At 57.8% G+C, this 17,210-nt stretch overlaps 1 protein-coding gene across 5 annotated transcripts in view; it reads left to right on the forward strand.

Moving 5' to 3' along the window:
• Positions 1-17,210, forward strand: part of Zmiz1 (zinc finger MIZ-type containing 1) — a 193,413-nt gene that overhangs the window by 69,414 nt on the left and 106,789 nt on the right. For all 5 annotated transcript variants that reach the window (XM_004624081.2, XM_023719073.1, XM_023719072.1 and 2 more), the window contains exon 4: positions 1,103-1,176. The gene's annotated coding sequence lies outside the window, so the exon portion shown is untranslated. The remainder of the gene's footprint in view (positions 1-1,102; positions 1,177-17,210) is intronic.

Raw genomic sequence — 17,210 nt, forward strand, 5'->3', positions numbered from 1 at the left:
ATGGCAGCATGTGGGGGCTGCCAGTGCCCAAGGGGAAGGACATGAGGTCCTGGCCTTTCCTGGTGGCAGAGTGGTAACCCTGTGCCCTGTGAGGTAATCCGGGCTCTACCTGTGAGGCTGACCCTTTCATGTTCTGTACATGTATAGAAGAGGAGTCCTTGGTGTCTCCACAGCCCCATCAGGAAACCGAGGCAAAGGGAGGTTTAAGATCCATGTCCCAACCACACGCGGGACTCTGGTCTCCCCAGGTACCTGGCTTGCTGCCTGGTAAAGTGGCCTGGTCCGAGCTCCCCCAGCCCCGGGTGAGTACAGAGCCCAGGGGCAATGGCCTCAGTGGCCCCAAGCTTGGCCCCCCTCCTGCCTGCTATGCCCATCCCCGCAGTTCCTGCTGCTTCTGCCCACTGCCATTCTGTGGGCACTCCTGTGCCCTGGAGCGGCCTTCCTGGTCTTGCCCCCATCCTAAACCTACTCGCTCTGCAGCCATGCTGATCATCCCAAACCAGAACTCAGCCACTCAGCAGTGCCAGTTGTGTGGTGTCGCCTGCCCTCTGTGACAGTCCCACGGACCCACCCCTGTGCACCCCTGTGTCCCACTCTCCAGGCCTCCCCTGGGCCAGGCCTTCTTCCCATGCCTGCCTGGAATGCTATTCCGGCACCTCAGCTTCCTGACTTGCTCTGCCTCAGCCTCCAAGTTCACTTCCCTGTTCTTTCTGTTGGGCATCACTTTTATTTTTTTTTTCAAAGTTTTATTGATAAACAGCAATGAGACAGTTTCAAATCCAATCGGAAGTACAGTTTCAACAAATAATACACTGCATATATTCTTCTTAGTGGTTAATTGCTGTACAAGAAGTGGACTTGTGATCCTATTTACAAACACTGGGCATCACTTTTAATGTTCTATAAAGTTTTAGCTATTTTTTTTTCTTGGCTCATTGTCTGAGTCCACATGAGTCTGGGGACCCCGTCACCACTCTTGGGGTTCGTGACATGCTGAGTAAACACGTGGCTGCCACTTCAGGGACAGTCTGTGGCTGAGGACCTGACCACAGGCAGGGGCTGTATCTTGCACCTCTGATCTTGACCCCTGCTCTCTCTGCAGGAGGATGGAGCTGGAGTGAGGGCCAAGAGCTGCTGACTGGCGCCGGGGACACTGGTGACGCTCAGACCACAGAGGTAGGTATGCACTGTCGCCTTCATCTCAGGACCCTGTGTGGCTGGAATTCATTACTGGAGGACTGGGTGTGGCTTGAGCTGGGGCCCCAGGCCTCACAGGTAGGGTCGGGCGCTGCCACCTCACTGGGTCATCCCCTGCATCCCAGCGCTGTGGCGTGGGCTGTCTCTGGTGTGGCTGCTGGGAGCACACCTGGGAGAAGAACTGGGGCCTGGCAGCCCTGCTCAGTCCACCCTGAGTTGAGGGGGTATGTGGGCTACTACCCTGAGCCAGGCAGAGAGCCATGGCCTAGTTGCCACCGTGGATCACAATGCCGAGGTGGCACTGCAGGGGAAAATCCTGGCTCTGGTGCTTGTCTGCTGTGACTTTGTAGGATTTCCCGGGCCCCAGTTTACCCGTCTGTCAGTGAGGATGGGTGGTAGTATGTGCCAGGTTGCTCTGCCCAGGGAACTGCACACATGGCACGCAGTCATCCTGGGAGTGTGCCAGCTTTGCTGCCCCTGCCATCCTGGCCACACCAGCCCGCGTGCCCTGAGCACCCACCAATGCCCGTAGAGACCCGAAATGGGCTCTGGCCTGAGTCCCTCGTGAGCTCCCAGGAGTAGCTGGGACCAGCAAGTCCTGATGCCGAGCCTCACATGTGGCTTCTGGCCTGGACACCAGTGACTATCATGAGTGGCATCCGAGGGCTGGTCACACCTGGTCACATGCCAGACAGTGACCAGGAGGCCCTCAGCCCACAGAGGAGGGCGTTTGCACGGATGCGCGTTCAGCCCAGGCTCTTTGTCTCACAGCACCTTGACACGGGGCCAGTGGGAGAGTGAGGACCCTGTCCCAGCACGGAGGCCTCACCTGTGGCCAGGGAGGGCACTAGGAGGAGCCCAGCAACCCCGAGGAAGGCGGCCGGGCTGAGCCACCGTGGGCTCTGGAATTGGGCACCTGGCTCTGTCTTGGGCCAGTCCCTTTCCTGCTGTAGTGTGTCATCCCAAAATGAGGAGAACTGTGCTACCCTTGGAGATGGGCTGCTGTGAGTGACAGTGCTTGTGAAACCGCGACTACTTTGTTTTACTTTTATGCTTTTATTTTTTTTGGAGACAGTCTCACGTAGCCCAGGCTAGCCTTGAATTTGCTATCCTTGTGCATCAGTCTCCCAAACATGGGGATTCTAGGCATGGATTGCCACTCTCAGTTATAGAAATGCTTTTCATTCTACGTCTTGCTGAGCAGGAGGGTGCGTACCTGTAACCCTAGCACTTGGAAAGCTTAGGCAAGATTGCTGTAAATTCAAGTCCAGCTTGGGCTTCCTCCAGGGGCTTAGTGTGGCTAAGAAATCCATTGAGCTGTAAGTGGCAAGGTGGGGATTTGAACCGAGGTCCTCAAAACTAGGCAGCCAGAATGCCTCAGAGAGCAAGGACAGAACCACGGGGCAGTCACGTATTCAGCCCCTGTGCCTGCTGCTCCCTGGAGCCAGAGCTAGCCCCCTGGGACTGGCAGTGAGCGCCTCCCCAGGAGGCTTCCCGCATGCCAGTGTGTTTGGGAACCCACCACTAATTGTCAGGTAGCCTCTGAAATTCTCCTTCACGGTGGGTTCTCTCTTCGGATGTTTTTCAAGGTAATTCATTCCCGTTCCAGAAATTGCCGGTGGTGGGGCATGAGGCAGCTGGTAATTAATCATAAGAGCTGCTTTGAGTTTATTCTTTAAAAAAAAAGAAAGTGAAGAACAGAAAGCTTTGGTGGAAGAAGACAAAAGTGCTCTAAGGCAGAAGTGGTAATCAATACCTCCTTGTCCTAGAAACGGTCTGGCAGACATGGGGACATCTCCCTCCATCTCTCCCTCCCTCCTTCCCTCCCTCCCTTCCTCCCTTCCTCCCCTTCTCCCTCCTTCCCTCCCAAGGTAGCTGGCCACAGCGTGAGGTTCTCGACCTGACCCTTGGCTCTCTGGGTGACTCTGAGAAGCCACTTCCTCTCCCTGGACTCAGCTTTGCCACCTATAAAATGGGTGAAGGGCAAAAAAAGATTATCATTCAAAATATATTGAATGATTGTCTCTCCTTTGCCACCTCCTCCGGCCTGGCTGACACATAGCTGCTGCCCGAGGGACATTTCACTGAGCAAGATGCTTCTCTTGTGTCCCAGGTAAGCAGTCCTTCGAGGAGATGGTACAGCCTATGGCTCAGGAGCAGCTGGGGCAGTGGGCCAGGGAGAAAAGACAGGCTGACCTGGGGGGCTCTGACAAGGAGAGCTCGGTGCCCACAGTGGCGACCACACTGTTTCCTTGGTATTTTCAAATTCACCTCTCCAAATTCAACTCTCAAATTCAGAGCTGTTGTAGTTTGTTTGATTTGATTTTTTTAAAGCTGCTCTTTGGATGTAATGAGCTTCCTTGTTACTAAATATATGCAGGTTGGAGTTGGGTGTACGGCGCAGGACGCTTGGGCAGCAGACTGGCCAGGGCCTGGGTACATCCCTGAGTCTGAAAGAGGCCCTCTGAGATGGACACTGTGGAGGCTGGGCTAGTAGGGGAAGCCTGTCCTTTCCCAAGCCCCTTCCCTGAAGCCCTGGGGAACCCACTGGTGCCCCACCTCTGCCCAGGTGGGCACAAGTGTTGAGGCCTCCCAGAAGATGAGACCCACTGCCCCAGGATGGCCCTACAGTGGGCCCAGTGTTCTGCCCAGAGGCCCCACACAGCGTCCCAGGCCCCACCGAGGGGCGTGGGTCAGGCATGCCCCCTGTGTGCAGTGCAGAGCCTATGTGGCCATTTGTGGGTGGCTGAGGAACAGAGAGACCCGGTATATCCAGACCCCCCCAAAAAAGCCTCCCTTTGAGACCTCGTGTCAACCCACCGCCATACTAGCCAAGGTGGCCCGTAAGCAACCCACTGAGGGGCGACCTTGGGGCACCCAGGCCCTAGAGCTCCGGGCTCCCTTTCCCAGTTGCCAGTCCTGCTGTGGACCTCCTGGGTCTCAGACCTGTGTCCTGAGTCTGCCTGTCATGTGCCTGGTCTCTGCGTGTACGAACATATGCACACAGGTCTCCGGGGCTTTGCAGGGGTGAGCAGTGTTCTGTCTCCCCATGTCTCCATTTTTCTTCCTCTGTCCATCACTGTCTTTGTCTCCCGGTGGCCCCACGATGCCCACTGCCCCCTGTATGGTCACACTTCCCTCAGACCCACTCCTGCCAGGGCACCAGCAGCTTGCCTGCTCTATGTCACCGCCTCCTGTCATCTCCAGACTGGGCAGTGCAGAGACACCCTTGTAGCCCCACCCTGCCACCCCTCAGAGGTGTCCTGACAGCAAGCTGTACTCTTAGTTGCCCAAAAGGCTCCACTCTGGGGGTAGAGATTCCACCCCCTCCCCAGGGCCCTGAGCCACCTGGGGTGGAGACAGCACTCCCAGCTGAGTGGGCAGGCTCAGTGCCCACCCACGGCTGCCTGGCCATGGGGGAGGGGGCTGCAGGAGAAGGTGCTGCTGGAAACCTGGCGTTTCCCCCAGCGCTAATGAAATTCCTGCTATAATTAGAAGTGAGGTGTCAGGAGCTGCAGCCTGGAGGGAGGGAGGGTGAGCTCATGAATAAACACCAGTCCTCCCCCAAGGGTAGAGTGTGCTGCAGTGGGGATCCTGGCGCACCTCAGGGACAGGGACACCCCCAGGAGTTCCCTCCATCATATCGCTGTCCATGGGGCGGGGGGTGTCAGCATTACCCTCATAGTGCCTGCAGTGTACCCAGCCTGTGAGGCCAGTGTCATCTGGCCAGGGACCCCTTTGTGGCCCCACCACTCAGCAGCATCTGCGGTGCCCTGGGCTGCTCCTCGGCCCCCTCCTGCTCTTCCAGTGACATTCCTGTCTCCAAGGGCTCTGTGGTCTGACACCTGCCCCAGACCACAAGTCCTACACAGGGAGAGCATAGCCACCACCCCAGGGCTCTAGCACCAGCTCCCTGTCCTACACACCTGGCCCTTCCTCCCCACGTGCTCTTCTTTGCACAAATCCATGTTGGTCTGGTGGCTGTGGCTGCTTCGTATTGATTACGTATTGGAATGGTAAGCTCTTAGGCACAACGCCGTTTTCCACCTCCTGTTTCCACGCTGAGCTTTGGAAACTTGGTACATCTGTCTTGCACACCGAGTCTTCGCATCTTCTGTGGCCCCTCAGTGGCCCCTGACTGCATAGTGGGTGGTGCAGGCTCAGAGCGACAAGCTTCCTCACTTTGCAGGTGGGGAAGCTGAGACCAGGCAAAGGCACTCGTGGGGAAGAGCTGGCGGAGCACACGCTCCCCTTGAAGGCTGGGCTTCTCTGTCTCGGGCACAGCAAGAGGCAGGCAGGGTTATGGCAGGAGCTCACACAACTGTCAGGGAGCAAATGATGGTAAGGGGTCTGTTCCCCTCCCCCTCACGCGTGGCAGTAACTGGAGCTGCCCCCTCACTAGTCCCCAGAGAGCCCCAGGCCAAGACAGTGGCAGTGGCCCTGGGGACCAGTTTATCCTTACCTATTCTGGCTTGTGAAGAGCAAACACACAGTGGAGACCGGAGCTCAGAGGGTGAGCGCCAGCCCAGGAAAGCAGGAACCCTGCCTGACCCCCTTTCTGGCCACCCAGGACTTGGTTTGGAGGGTAGAATCCTAGTTTCTGAGTGTGAAGGATGTTGGTTTCAAGAGCCAGAGGGAAGCACGGGCCTTGCTCCTGGAGATGGGCTGGCCTCTCCAGCGCCTCGGCCCTCCTGAGCAGGTTTTCCTCTGTTCCCAGAGCCCCCTCAGCCATACCTGGCTGCTCATTCCGTTTCTGTCCACTCCTCTTGTTTGGCTCTGGCCAGGCAGTGTGGCAGGGAGTCAGGAAGTGTCAGACCCCAGGCCCCTCGCCTTCCATGGGGACAGTTACCGCCTGCCCAAGAGGAGCTCCACAGGGTCCTCACCATCCCCCCTCCAGGGAGACTGCTGTCCCCGGCTCTGGCCCTTGGAGGCCTGGGCCAGGCTCTGAGCCGCATCCCCAGGCCGCGGCGTCACTGCTTCCCAGGGTTGCCATGCGCCCTGACTGCTGGGCGAGCGAGCTGCACCCTTAAGAGCCTTCCAGAGCCCCAAAGAACTGACTGGCTGGCACAGCCGGGAATCGAGGCTCTCCAAGCTTTGGGAAGCCCTCCTCTCACATCTGTCTCTAGTTCGTGCATCTTACTCCCCTCAGCACCCCTTTGGGGAGCTACACATCTTGCTTCCCAGCTGCTTGGGACCTTGTGCCACTTCCCTGGGGTAACAAGGGGCCTCTTTCTGAGCCTGTGGACTCTGCTTCATGACCTGTGTCATGTCCTGCAAGACACCTGTCTGGCCACTCTGGTCCGTGTGACAGTCTGGCTTGAGACACTGACCCTCTAGGGTGGCCCTGTGAGCTCTCCCCAGCCCCCTTCGCAGCCAGGACCCCTGTGCCATCCACCCTGCCCTTGTCACTGCCCCACACCCCCTGCCAGCTCCCTAGTCCTCCTGCCCAGCAGCTGCAGGTGGCTGGGGACTGAGCCAGGATGACTTTGATGAACTGGAACCTGCCCACAATCTGGAACATTCTTCTGTGTATGTGGAAAAAACACAGGGAAAGTCCGGGTATCCTTGAGGAAGCTTAGGCTGTGCCCAGTCACAGCTCCAGAGAGGTGGTAAAGGTCACCCTGTGCCTGCTGGTGGCTCCTTCAGTGGCTGCTTGGGCACATCGTTTGCTGGACAACTCACCAGCAACCATGTGACTGTGAATTCAGGGTGTGATGGACTCAGCGTGGCACATGGGTCCAGACAGCTCTGGGTTCTGGTCTCTGTCTTCCCCTAGGACACTGGCCTCGCTAGTCCTCCCTTGAGCTTTCGACTGAGAGTTTTGCAGGTGACACTTTGCTTGGCCAGCCTGCCATGTGCACAGGCCAGCTGGTGCAGGTTTAAATGCAGAGTCCTGGGATCTGTCCTAGACTCTGACACTGTAGGTCTGGAGTTAGGCCTGGGCAGCTGAACTTGTAACATGTGCCCAGGTCATACCTGTGCCCCGGCCAATGTGCAGTGCACTGGAGCCTGCAAAGAAGGGTGGCCAGCCTGCAGATGGGACCTTGAGGACAGTGACGTGTCCCCACTGCTGGACAGACAAGGCCAGTGCCTCTGTGTGGCTCAGCTGATAAACCAAGGTTCTCTGTGATCTATATAGGCTCTTCCTGCTTGGAAAGCCTTGTGTAACAATGAACATTTTCTGCTGCCCCCTTCCAGGCATCGTTCAGTCCCATTCCTTTTGGCCACAGTGTTCAGCTTAGCAGCCTCCTGCCAGCTTCAGAGCCCAGGGACAGAGCTGTCCCCAGAGCACAATGTACTATGTAATGGCCAACCCCTTGGTAGGACCCTTCTGTCTGGACAGGAATCTGCAGAGTCCACTCAGATCTAAAGTCTTTTGTGCAGGCCAAGCTGAGTTACTCCCCTGAGCTGCCTGAGGGACAGGAGTGGTTAGAGCCCTCTGGCTCCATAGAGGCACGTTGAGGCTGTGTCAGTGTCAGAGGCCTTACTGTGACAGGTGGGGAAACTGAGGCCTGGCATGGACTGTGGAGGGAAGCTGGAGAGAGCTTCGTGTGTTCCTGGGCTCATACTCTGATACATGCTGTGCACCATTCAGCTCCCTAGGGAAGTCACCTGGGACAGAGACCCACAAGGCTTCGGCCTAAACCATCCTTCACAGCCACCCAGGAAAAGACAGGGCCACATCAGCACAGGGCTCAGGGCCTGCCTGCTCCCCACCCTGGTTCTTTCTTTGACCTGCAGCATCAGCCCAAATCCACAACCTACTCTTGGCCCTGGGCGCCCACCCATGAACAGTGTCCAGGAATATCATCAGAGCTCCAGAGCTGGGACAGTGCCCAGATTCCCTTGCCTGATTTCCACTGACGCTGCCCAGGAGAGTAAGGGAGGTGACACAGCTGGATCTGTCCTAAGGAGAGTTGTTTGAGGCATCTGGGCCCTGGCAAGGCACAGAGAAGGTGCTATTCAGCGCCAGGTCCTCACCCTTCCACCTGGATGATGTCAGAGCTCAGGGTCTGGGTGGCGCTGTCACACAGATGAGGAGTCAGAGCTCTTCTCCTTGCTAGCATCTGCTTGCACAGCCAGCTGAGGGCGCAGGGCTGCCATGGTGACCCTAGCCAGGTGCGTGCTACAGGGCCACCTCTCAGGCTTTGTGCAGGGCAGCCCCTGCTTGCTGCATACCCCTTCTGCCGTTACTAAGGCAGCGGTGTGTAGCATGCTCCTGCTATCTGTGTGGGCCTGTGCTCTGCTCCAGGGAAAGCCATCAGAGAGCTCATGGTGTGGGTCATGATATGGGTATGTGTAGAAGCAGGGCATGTGCTGAGATCAGAGAGGACCAGCCTCAGGAGTGAGGTACAGGGAAGGCTTCCTGGAAGAGGCGGATTGGAGCCACTGATGCTCAGAGACTCAGGGATGTTGGGTGGGGCTAGAGCAGAGGCAGGAGCTGGTATCTGTACCAGGGCATTGTGGGCAGAGCAATGTCTCCCAGGTGGGTAGCAGCAGGGGGCCTGTGGGCAGGCTGAAGTGTCATTAGGCAGCCGCCTGCTTACATCAGATCATCACCAGTACCTGTGTAGTAGCTGCACTGTGAGGGTTATGGTAGTGAGAAGCATGTCGTAGGCTCCCCATGAATGCCGTCTGATGGAAGGGGACACTCCTGTGTCTGCAGTGACCAACAGCCCAGACTGGGAAGTCTCAGGGGCAGGACACGGGCCACTGGGATTTGGGGACAGGGCCAGAGCTCAGGGTAGCTGACCTGAACCCAAGGGAGCTAGCTGGCCATCCTCCCGAGCTGCCGCCTTGCCCTCCTGCAGGCCTGTGGCACCTGGGAAGCAGGAACGTAGTGGGCCAGGATGCTTGGGGAGCTGCAGAATGGTGGTGTCTCCGTGACACATTTGCAACCAGGCGTTGGGCACATGTCCACAAATACCACGTGTCCCTGATCCCCTGGGTGGGAGCACCACATCTGCCACTGAAGGGCAAGCAGAGCCCTGCTAGGCCACAGGACCCAGAGGGGGCAGCGACTAGGATATTATTAGTAACCACAGTGGCACTGGCATCCTCCCTCCCCATGACAGCTGTGTCCTTGGAGATGTGGCCCATAGTCCTTGCCGTTCTGTGGATGAAGAAATTGAGGCAGAGGAAAACATCTGGAGTCTCTGGGTAGCATTGCGCACCCTCTGACCTCAGTGCACCTAACTTGGATGTCACCTCCTCCACCCTCACGGCCTGCACAAGGGTCCCAGGGGCACCCCTGGACACAAAGGAGGAAAAGGACACACACTCTCCAAAATCTCATTCCAAGTCTCCTGTTATCGATCTTCACACAGCCCTTGCCTGCATCCACCTGCCCACCAGAAAGCTGACTGCTGGTGGTGAGAGAATGGGTCCCTCCCCCGTGGGCCTTTCATAACAGAAGTAAATTATCTGCCAGGCTTTGGTGCTGGGCAGTGCGATAATTCAGGTGTTTAAATGGTAATGAGTGTGGGGCCAGCCGGGGGAGGGGGACAGTGAATCAGAGCGGGCTTTGGCCAGAATTAAAAGTGCCTCATCTTAGGACAGTATGGTTTTTCCACATTTGCATGCTTTAGTCCAGAGAGAACTGACCTAGGACCCCTCTGCCTGGGGCTGTATCCTGGGGCTGGACTTCAGAAGCCTCCATGGCCCTGTGAGAGGCCTCCGGGCTGAGGAGCGCCTCAGTGGGAGGTTGCATCATCTTGGTGGCTGTGGCAGCAGATCAGGACCAGGTCCAGGGCAGAGGGCAGCCTGGTGACTGAGGCTGCAGCTTTTGGAGTGGAGGACGGGTCCTCTGAGTGACCTGCCCAAGGCCACCAGCCAGGATGGAAGAGCCAGCCCTTGCTGTCAGTCCCTGTTATGCTGCCCTGTGTGGCTGAGAGTCTGTTGGCGAGTGTGTCATGCATCCGGGGAGTCTTAGTGGGAGCTGTATGCATCAGCACTTGCTCCAGTGACTGTCGATGCATCATCTAATTAGCCTTCTTCCTAGAAGCCTGTTATACAAACGGGAAGGCTGAGTACCAGAGGAATAAAGTAAACTGGCCATGGCTGCACAGCTCCTGGGAAAGGGGCTAAGATTTGAGCCTGGCTGTGTCTGATGCTCATGGCCAAGGGCCCTGCCTCGCCCAGGCACAGGGCAGCTGCCTGGACTTCATGCAGGCTTGTGCCTGCCACGCAGGAAGATCAGAAGAGGCTGCGTGGAGGGTGTGTCAGAATTTTCTCTCCTGTGGAGCTGGTCTGTCATCATTAGGATCCCAGACCTTCCAGGGGCTCTTCCTGGGTGCCTCGAGGGCTGGGTTCATGGTACCTGTGCCCTCTAGATTCCACAAGGACTGTCGGGGAAGCCAGTCCCGAGCCCTCCACAGGAAGAGCTGATGGCCTTGGGGACCCACCTGCAGCCAGCTGGATCAGGCTCAAGGCTTCCTGAGGATCAGGATGCAGGGATCTGGGAAGGACAGCAGTAGCACACATGGGTACCACAATCCCTGGGCACCAGCTCTGGCCTGCAGAGGAATGTGTAGGAGGAGCAGCATGGGACAGCCCCTCCCAGGACCACACCTGTGGTGAAGGTTGAGACCCATACGATGTTACTGGGCAGCATTTCCCATTTCCCCTGGGCTTTCCCTGCCACCTGACGTGTCAGATCCCAGAGCCGAAAGCAGTCAGGTTGGGGTGCTGCTTTCGGTGGTCCCTTTTGTAGCTAAGCTGCCCTGGTCCAGGCCTGGCCTTTTAAAATCCAAGCCCAGTGAGGGCAGGGCTTGAGGTGTTCACAGTAGCTACTCTGAAACTGTGGCAGGGGCATGCACAGACCCACAGCTCTCACAGCCAGCTGAATGGGAACCCTTGGAGATGCAGGATGTTAGTGGCGGAGGCGTTGGAGGATGTATCCATCCCACCTCTAGGGCAGGAGGGAGGAAACTGAGACCCGGAGCTGGGCAGGGCTGTGAAGAGGCTCAGAGTCAGCACCCCAGGCGGTGCACAGAGCAGGATGCCAGGGCATCCCCTTAGCCCTATCCACCGAGGTCACACAGTGCCCACACACGGAAGGAGACCCAATGACTGCGGTCTCACCTAACACGAGATGCAAAGCAACAGGCGAGCCTGCTGGAGGCTGGGGGCCCATCGGCCGATCTCTGGCCACTGTCTGCTGAGCTGTCTTTGGTCTGTCCCTTTCCATCTTAAAGGGAAGTCCTTCCTAGGGTGGCCTCTGTCCCAGTGCTGTGTCCGTCTCCACCTTGGAGCAGGTTTGTCCCAGGGCTTTCTAGGCGGTGCCCTGTTTCTCTCTGGGAGAGCACATGCATGTGTGTCCTGTGTGCGTCCCACCTGCTGTTCGCCCGCTGCTTACACGTGCACACATCTGGGCCTCTCGGCTGCCCGCGGGGTCCTCCTCACTCCCTCCGCACGCTTCCCGTGGGCTGGGAACCCGCATTTCTGTGCACGCTGGTGGGCTGCGCACCTCTGCAGTGAGCATCCTCAGCACCCCGGGAATTCCCAGAACCACTGTGTGCCTCTAGAGCAGCCCTCCTCACACAGCCCTTCAGGCTCATAGGAGCCCTGGGAGCCCTGCACCCAGCCTGAAAAGTGGCTCCCACTCAGGAGCAGGAATGCCCTGGGTGGGAAAGGACAGGGAGGGGAGAGTTGGTGATAAAAGCAAATAAGAAAGGGATTCTGTTCCTTTCCTGAATGAAAAGGTGCTCACTCAGGAAGCCCCACAAAGGGAGACACAGGTTCGCCACGCGCACCGTGCAGGCAGGCAGGGCTGGAAGCCACGATGCTACAGTGAGATGGGGCTCACTGCTCAGGTCCCGGAGTCTCTTCTCTCTAGAGACACCTTGAGTGTGTGGCTAGGGGGTGGGGCCCAGGTCTCTCCAGACACGCTATGAGCAGAGCTCACAACCCAATCAGTGCCCACCCCTTAGTCACCCAGCTGATGTTTATTTAGCAGCTACTGCATACCAGGATACCTCAGTGAGCAAGACGTAGGATCTGGCATCACAAAGCTGACAGTCTAGCAAACAGAAGAGACCTCGGAGGCCTCTGACAGCTCACTCCATCTCCTGGATTGTGCAGCTGGGGACCCTGCACCCAGGGTGTGTGGCTCAGCCAAGACCTTTCTGTGCAAGAGCGGAGCCTCCAGCCCATCAAGGTAGCCCATGCATTCTGTGCACCCCAGCTGCATGAACACCTCAGCTCTCAGCGCCCCAGCTCACTGGGAATTACCCAGAAGCACCTGAGCATGGGCAGTGCTGGCAGCGCTTAACTTGCTAGTAAGGTTTGGGGAAGGGTGACCCCAAACAGCAGCAGCAGAGCCAAGGGCAGTCGAGGCAGGCTGGACAGGGCAGCCCAGGCAGTTTTGCAAGAGTCCTGCTCCGTGGTTAGAGCTGCAGTGCCCTAGAGATGGTTCTTGGTCCTCTGGGCTTGTTTCCTCACCTAGGCAATGTGCGGATCACACAGCTCATAGACTGGTCCTGTGGCTTCCATGATGTCCTGGTGCCTGTCACAGTAGGCATGCAGTAGTATCAGCTGTCATCAGTCAGATGTGGCCTGTCTTAGTTTGCCGGGGACTGAAGATCTGCCAGTCTCAGTTGAGGCCCTTCTTTTTTTTGTTAGTACTCTGGTGGCTTTGGGAAACCTCTCTCTCTCTCTCTCTCTCTCTCTCTCTCTCTCTCTCTCTCTCTCTGAGCCTCAGTTTCTCCACGTGTCCAGTGGAGTTTGGGGAGTGGTTCTTGAGTGCATAAAGGGCTAACAAAACTGCGTCAACTGCCTGGCAGCCAGGGGCCTGGCACCCTGGCCCCTCATGGATTCCCAGCTGCAGCAGGGCCTGGAGCTGCACACAGTCGGGTCTGCAGAGCACAGCGCCTGGCAGGGACGTGTAAATTCAAAACACGATGTTTCCTGTTAGGGGCCAGCACAGGGCTGGACTCCGTGTGGCCTTGGAAAACTGGCCTCGAGCTCAGGAAGCCCTGCTCCCACAGCACTGGCCACAAAAACAGTGGAAAAGTGAAACCTTTTCAAGTCTGTGTTTCCACTGTAAACAGGGGGCAAAAGCTGGCCCCTGCCTCCTACAGCCTCCAGCTAGGCCCCCATGCTGAGCCCAGCCTCCTGGGCACTTCTTCCAGCCTGCCCCACCCTTAGCCCCCACCCACCCCTGAGACTGGCACGGGCAGGAGGAGGACACCAGTGCTCAGAGATAACAGTAGTTGCCACACAGTAAAGGAGGGCAGCCAGACCCCGTCCCCTCTTTCCTGCAGGCCACAGCCTGAGCCCTTGTGGGGAAGCTGTGCCTCAGGGAAACCGCTCCATCTAATTTGACACCAATCTCTGTGCCTTTGGCCTGTAAGTGGGGGAATCTGGCACAAGAAGCGTTTAGTGGAAGTGACTTATCGATCCTCGACTTTACGACATGCTTCCTCCCCTCGTAAACCTGTGCTTGTTGCAGACAGCCTGGAGGTCACAGGAAAGTGGAAGATGAGAAATGAAATGGATGTAATCTTCTGAATCAGAGGTCGTCCTGGATGACTTTTGACTGTTTTCCTTCTGGTCACTTTGTTGTTCCCTTTCCTTGTCTTTTGGACTTACGTCACAGCAGGTTTCAGTCGTGATTTTTTTTTTTTTCTTTTTTTGAGACAGGATCTTGCTATGTAGCCCAGCCAGGTTTTGAACTCAGCGGTCTTTCTGCCTCAGCCTCCTGAGTGGTGGAATTAAGAGCGTGCACCATCATCACTCCTGGCTTTCAGGCATGATTCTTAATGGCCCCATGGAGGACCAAGGAAGGGCCCGGTCATCCCCTGCTTGCTTGGGCCTGCGCTGGGTGGGGCGGACGCTGTTGGGGATACTATGGGGAGATGCCCTGGACTGCATTGCAGGTCCTGGTGACAGGGGCCCGGCCTGGACCCCCCTCCCAGGGACCCAAGCATCTCTGGGTTGCTGTGCGTCTGTGGCCTGCGAAGTGGCGTCAGGGCAGCCAAAGACGAGCCCTGCTGGCCCGGCTCCTTCAGCGTCACCCACAGACAGCTAAGCTCCTACTATGTGCAGGGGTTAGGGAGTCCACTCCAATGCCCCTGGCCTCCTCACAGCCCTCCCCAGGCAGGGGCTACAGCCCAGCTGGGTGTGGGAGTAGCAGGGGTCCCAGGAAGAGCCATCGCCGGCGTCCTTGGTGGCCCGAAGACAGCTTTATGGAGGACGGATTGAGGCTGTCTCCCAACTGGCAGGTTTGTTTCTTCATTTTTCAAGTCCAGCTCTGATTTTTCCGTGGCAGCCGCCCTGCCCCCTGCCCTCCTCCCTCTGCTGTTTCCCTTCCTCCGGTCTCATCTGTCAGCCCAGCCGGGAGAGGGCCACTGGCCTCAGGGTGATTGAATTATTGGGGGAGCGACCAGGGTTCCTTGCCGTGAGCTTGGCTTCCTGCCTTCTGAGAGAGGCCAGGCTGGGTGGCAGTGGCAGCAGCCATGGGCATGGAGCTCTGCGTCTGGGCCGCAGGAGCACCCTGCCCTCTGCCCAAGCCCGCCCTGCCTGGCCTCGGTTTCACCCCCAGCAGGATGGGCAGGTCCCAGGCCAGGGCCTGGAGGAAGGCGAGGTGTCAGGGCCAGCTGACCGCTGACTCACACGGGAAGATTCCCAAACATCTGTTGCCTCTGTGCTGTGTGGGGCCAGGGAAGATGGGGAGGTGGAGAGAGGCTCACACTTAAAAAACACCTACTGTGTGTACTAGCTCTCTGGCATTCAAAGATACACTGTTAACTGGTACCAACAGGTGGCAGTCCCTGGCCTCATTTTCATGCCCAGAAAATCGGAATCTTTCCCACAAGAAGACAGGAGCCCTGGGTAGGATCCAGTTAGACTTTGGTGAACTTGATTCTCTAGGAGGGAGACCAGAGTGGTGGAGAAAGTAGCCCAAGGACACACAACTCCAAACAGAGCCCTTCTTAACCCGGGCTCCACACAGCCCAACTTGTTCCCATAACGCCTACCCGCCTCTCCTAGTCTGAGTGCTGGCAGAGAGGCCTGGCTTTCTAGCCGCCATTGCCCAGCCACAGCCCTTCCATGGTGGGGCGACAGCTTGGTGGCTCCAGGTCTCCTTCCTGCCAGCCGTCTGTCCCTCTGCTGGTCAGCGCGGGAGGGAGGGGCCAGAGAGGAAAGCCCCCTCTCCATGCTGCTGCTCGGCACTCTGGCTCATGGAAATGAAAAACACATTGGCTTCATTATCCCCGGATTGAATGAGCAGGGTTGCCATGGTGACAGCCATCTCAGGCCGGCAAGGGGGCAGGGAAGGGGCTGGCAGGGCCGAGGCAAGTGGGGACCAGGCAGTGGGTGAGCAGGCGTGCCAGGCGGGCGAGCTGCGGGAACAAACGCCATTTGTGCCACCTGCCCACCCTTGGGGGCCTTGGCTTCCGTTCATATCATCAGACAGGGAAAGGCAGCAGGGATCAGCCGACCTAGCCCTTGTCCACCTGCCCTGTCCTCCACCCCCTTCCTGAAGGGGTGTTGAGGGTGGGGACAGACTCGTGCCTCAGGCCATCCTGGAGGCCACAGAGGACAGAGGGAGGGAGGGGACATGTGGGTACCGGGACAGGGTCTGTGAGACCAGCCCTGAGATGTCAGGCTGCACACTCTGCTACACACCAGGCTCCAGGTCAGCCAAGTGTCCCTGGCCCCCAGTGTAACCCACCTAACACAAGCTGGCCTCCAAGTGTCCACTAGGACAGTAGGAGTGGTGGCGGCTGGGGAGTGGCTGCAAGGCATCCTGGGTCCTGAGCCTGAGCTAGGCTATCCCTGAGACACTTCCTGGGACCAAGGCCTGGGTGCTGCAGGCCGTGCTGCCTAAGTGGGGTCAGCTGTACCCTTCTTCCAGCTTGTGGTGACATGGGAACCCCCTAACCAGACAGCCCCCCAACAAGAATGACCCCCATCTTCTGTGCAGGGAACCTCAGATGGTCACTCTGTGAGGTCCACACAGAGCCACTAAAAGCCCCTTCTTGAGACAGGGCTGATAGGTCACCCAGTGCTGATCCAATGGTTTCCACCTTGACCTCCGACCCAATCCCTTACCCAGCCTCTTCCTATGCTGCTTTTATGAGAAAACTGAGGCTGGAGAAGGGAAGGACATGCCCAAGTCATAGCACTGGGCAAGGGAGTCAGGGCAACATGGCATTGTAGAGTGAGCAGGATGCCACCTTCCCAGGAGGCCAGGCCTTCAAGTCTACCAAGATGGACCAAGAGTCCGTACAGCCTAGACCCAGAGCCAAGCTGTTCCAGAGCTGGTTCCTGAGCAGGAGGTGTGAGTATAGAGAGCTCCCTGGTATCACATCCTGCTAGCACCGCTCAGTGGTGCCAAGAGCCCCAGGAGGAGCACTCAGCAGCTCATCCAGGTCTTGGGAGGTGGGCAGCATCTCCTGACCCCACCCACCAGTGGGCGGTGCTTCTGAGCAGACCAGCAGAAAGGGGGCAGCAGATGCAGTCAGGATGGCTGTAGCAGTGTGGTGGTCTCCTGCCAGTGGGATGAGTGCCCAGGGGTGCAGCGGAGGTAGCAGAAACCCCAGCACCTGCCTGGGGAAGGCAACCTAGGATCCTGGCCAGCCACCTTCTAGCTAGCTGCCAGCAGGTTCAAAGCCTACTCTCAAATGCAGCTTCCTAGGCCTCCAGGGAGGCAGGGAAGGGCAAGAGCTCAGTGTCCTGACAGTGGGCTGCCCTACTCCCTTCTTGACCTGTGGGTGACATCCTTCCTTCGCTAACCCTCTGGCTGTTATCCCCCAGGAGGCCAGCTCAGGCCAGCCTGGAATCTTGTGCCAGCCCCACGCCTCTGCCTCCCCTGTCCTCTGCCCATAACCCACAGTCCCCATGGCAGTTGGCCCCGCCATTGACCTCCCTTGCCACGGCAGCTGCCTATCCCAGGCCCGCCTCCCAGCCACCACCACGGTTGCCGCCCGGCTTCCCACCCACTGGCAAGGGTGGCGATTGGACAAGGCTGTCATTTTCCTTACCCAGAATTATAGGTTTGGGGCTTT

The sequence above is a fragment of the Octodon degus genome, unplaced genomic scaffold (assembly GCF_000260255.1).
Source record: "Octodon degus isolate 3935 unplaced genomic scaffold, OctDeg1.0 scaffold00005, whole genome shotgun sequence".
Taxonomy (NCBI): domain Eukaryota; kingdom Metazoa; phylum Chordata; class Mammalia; order Rodentia; family Octodontidae; genus Octodon; species Octodon degus.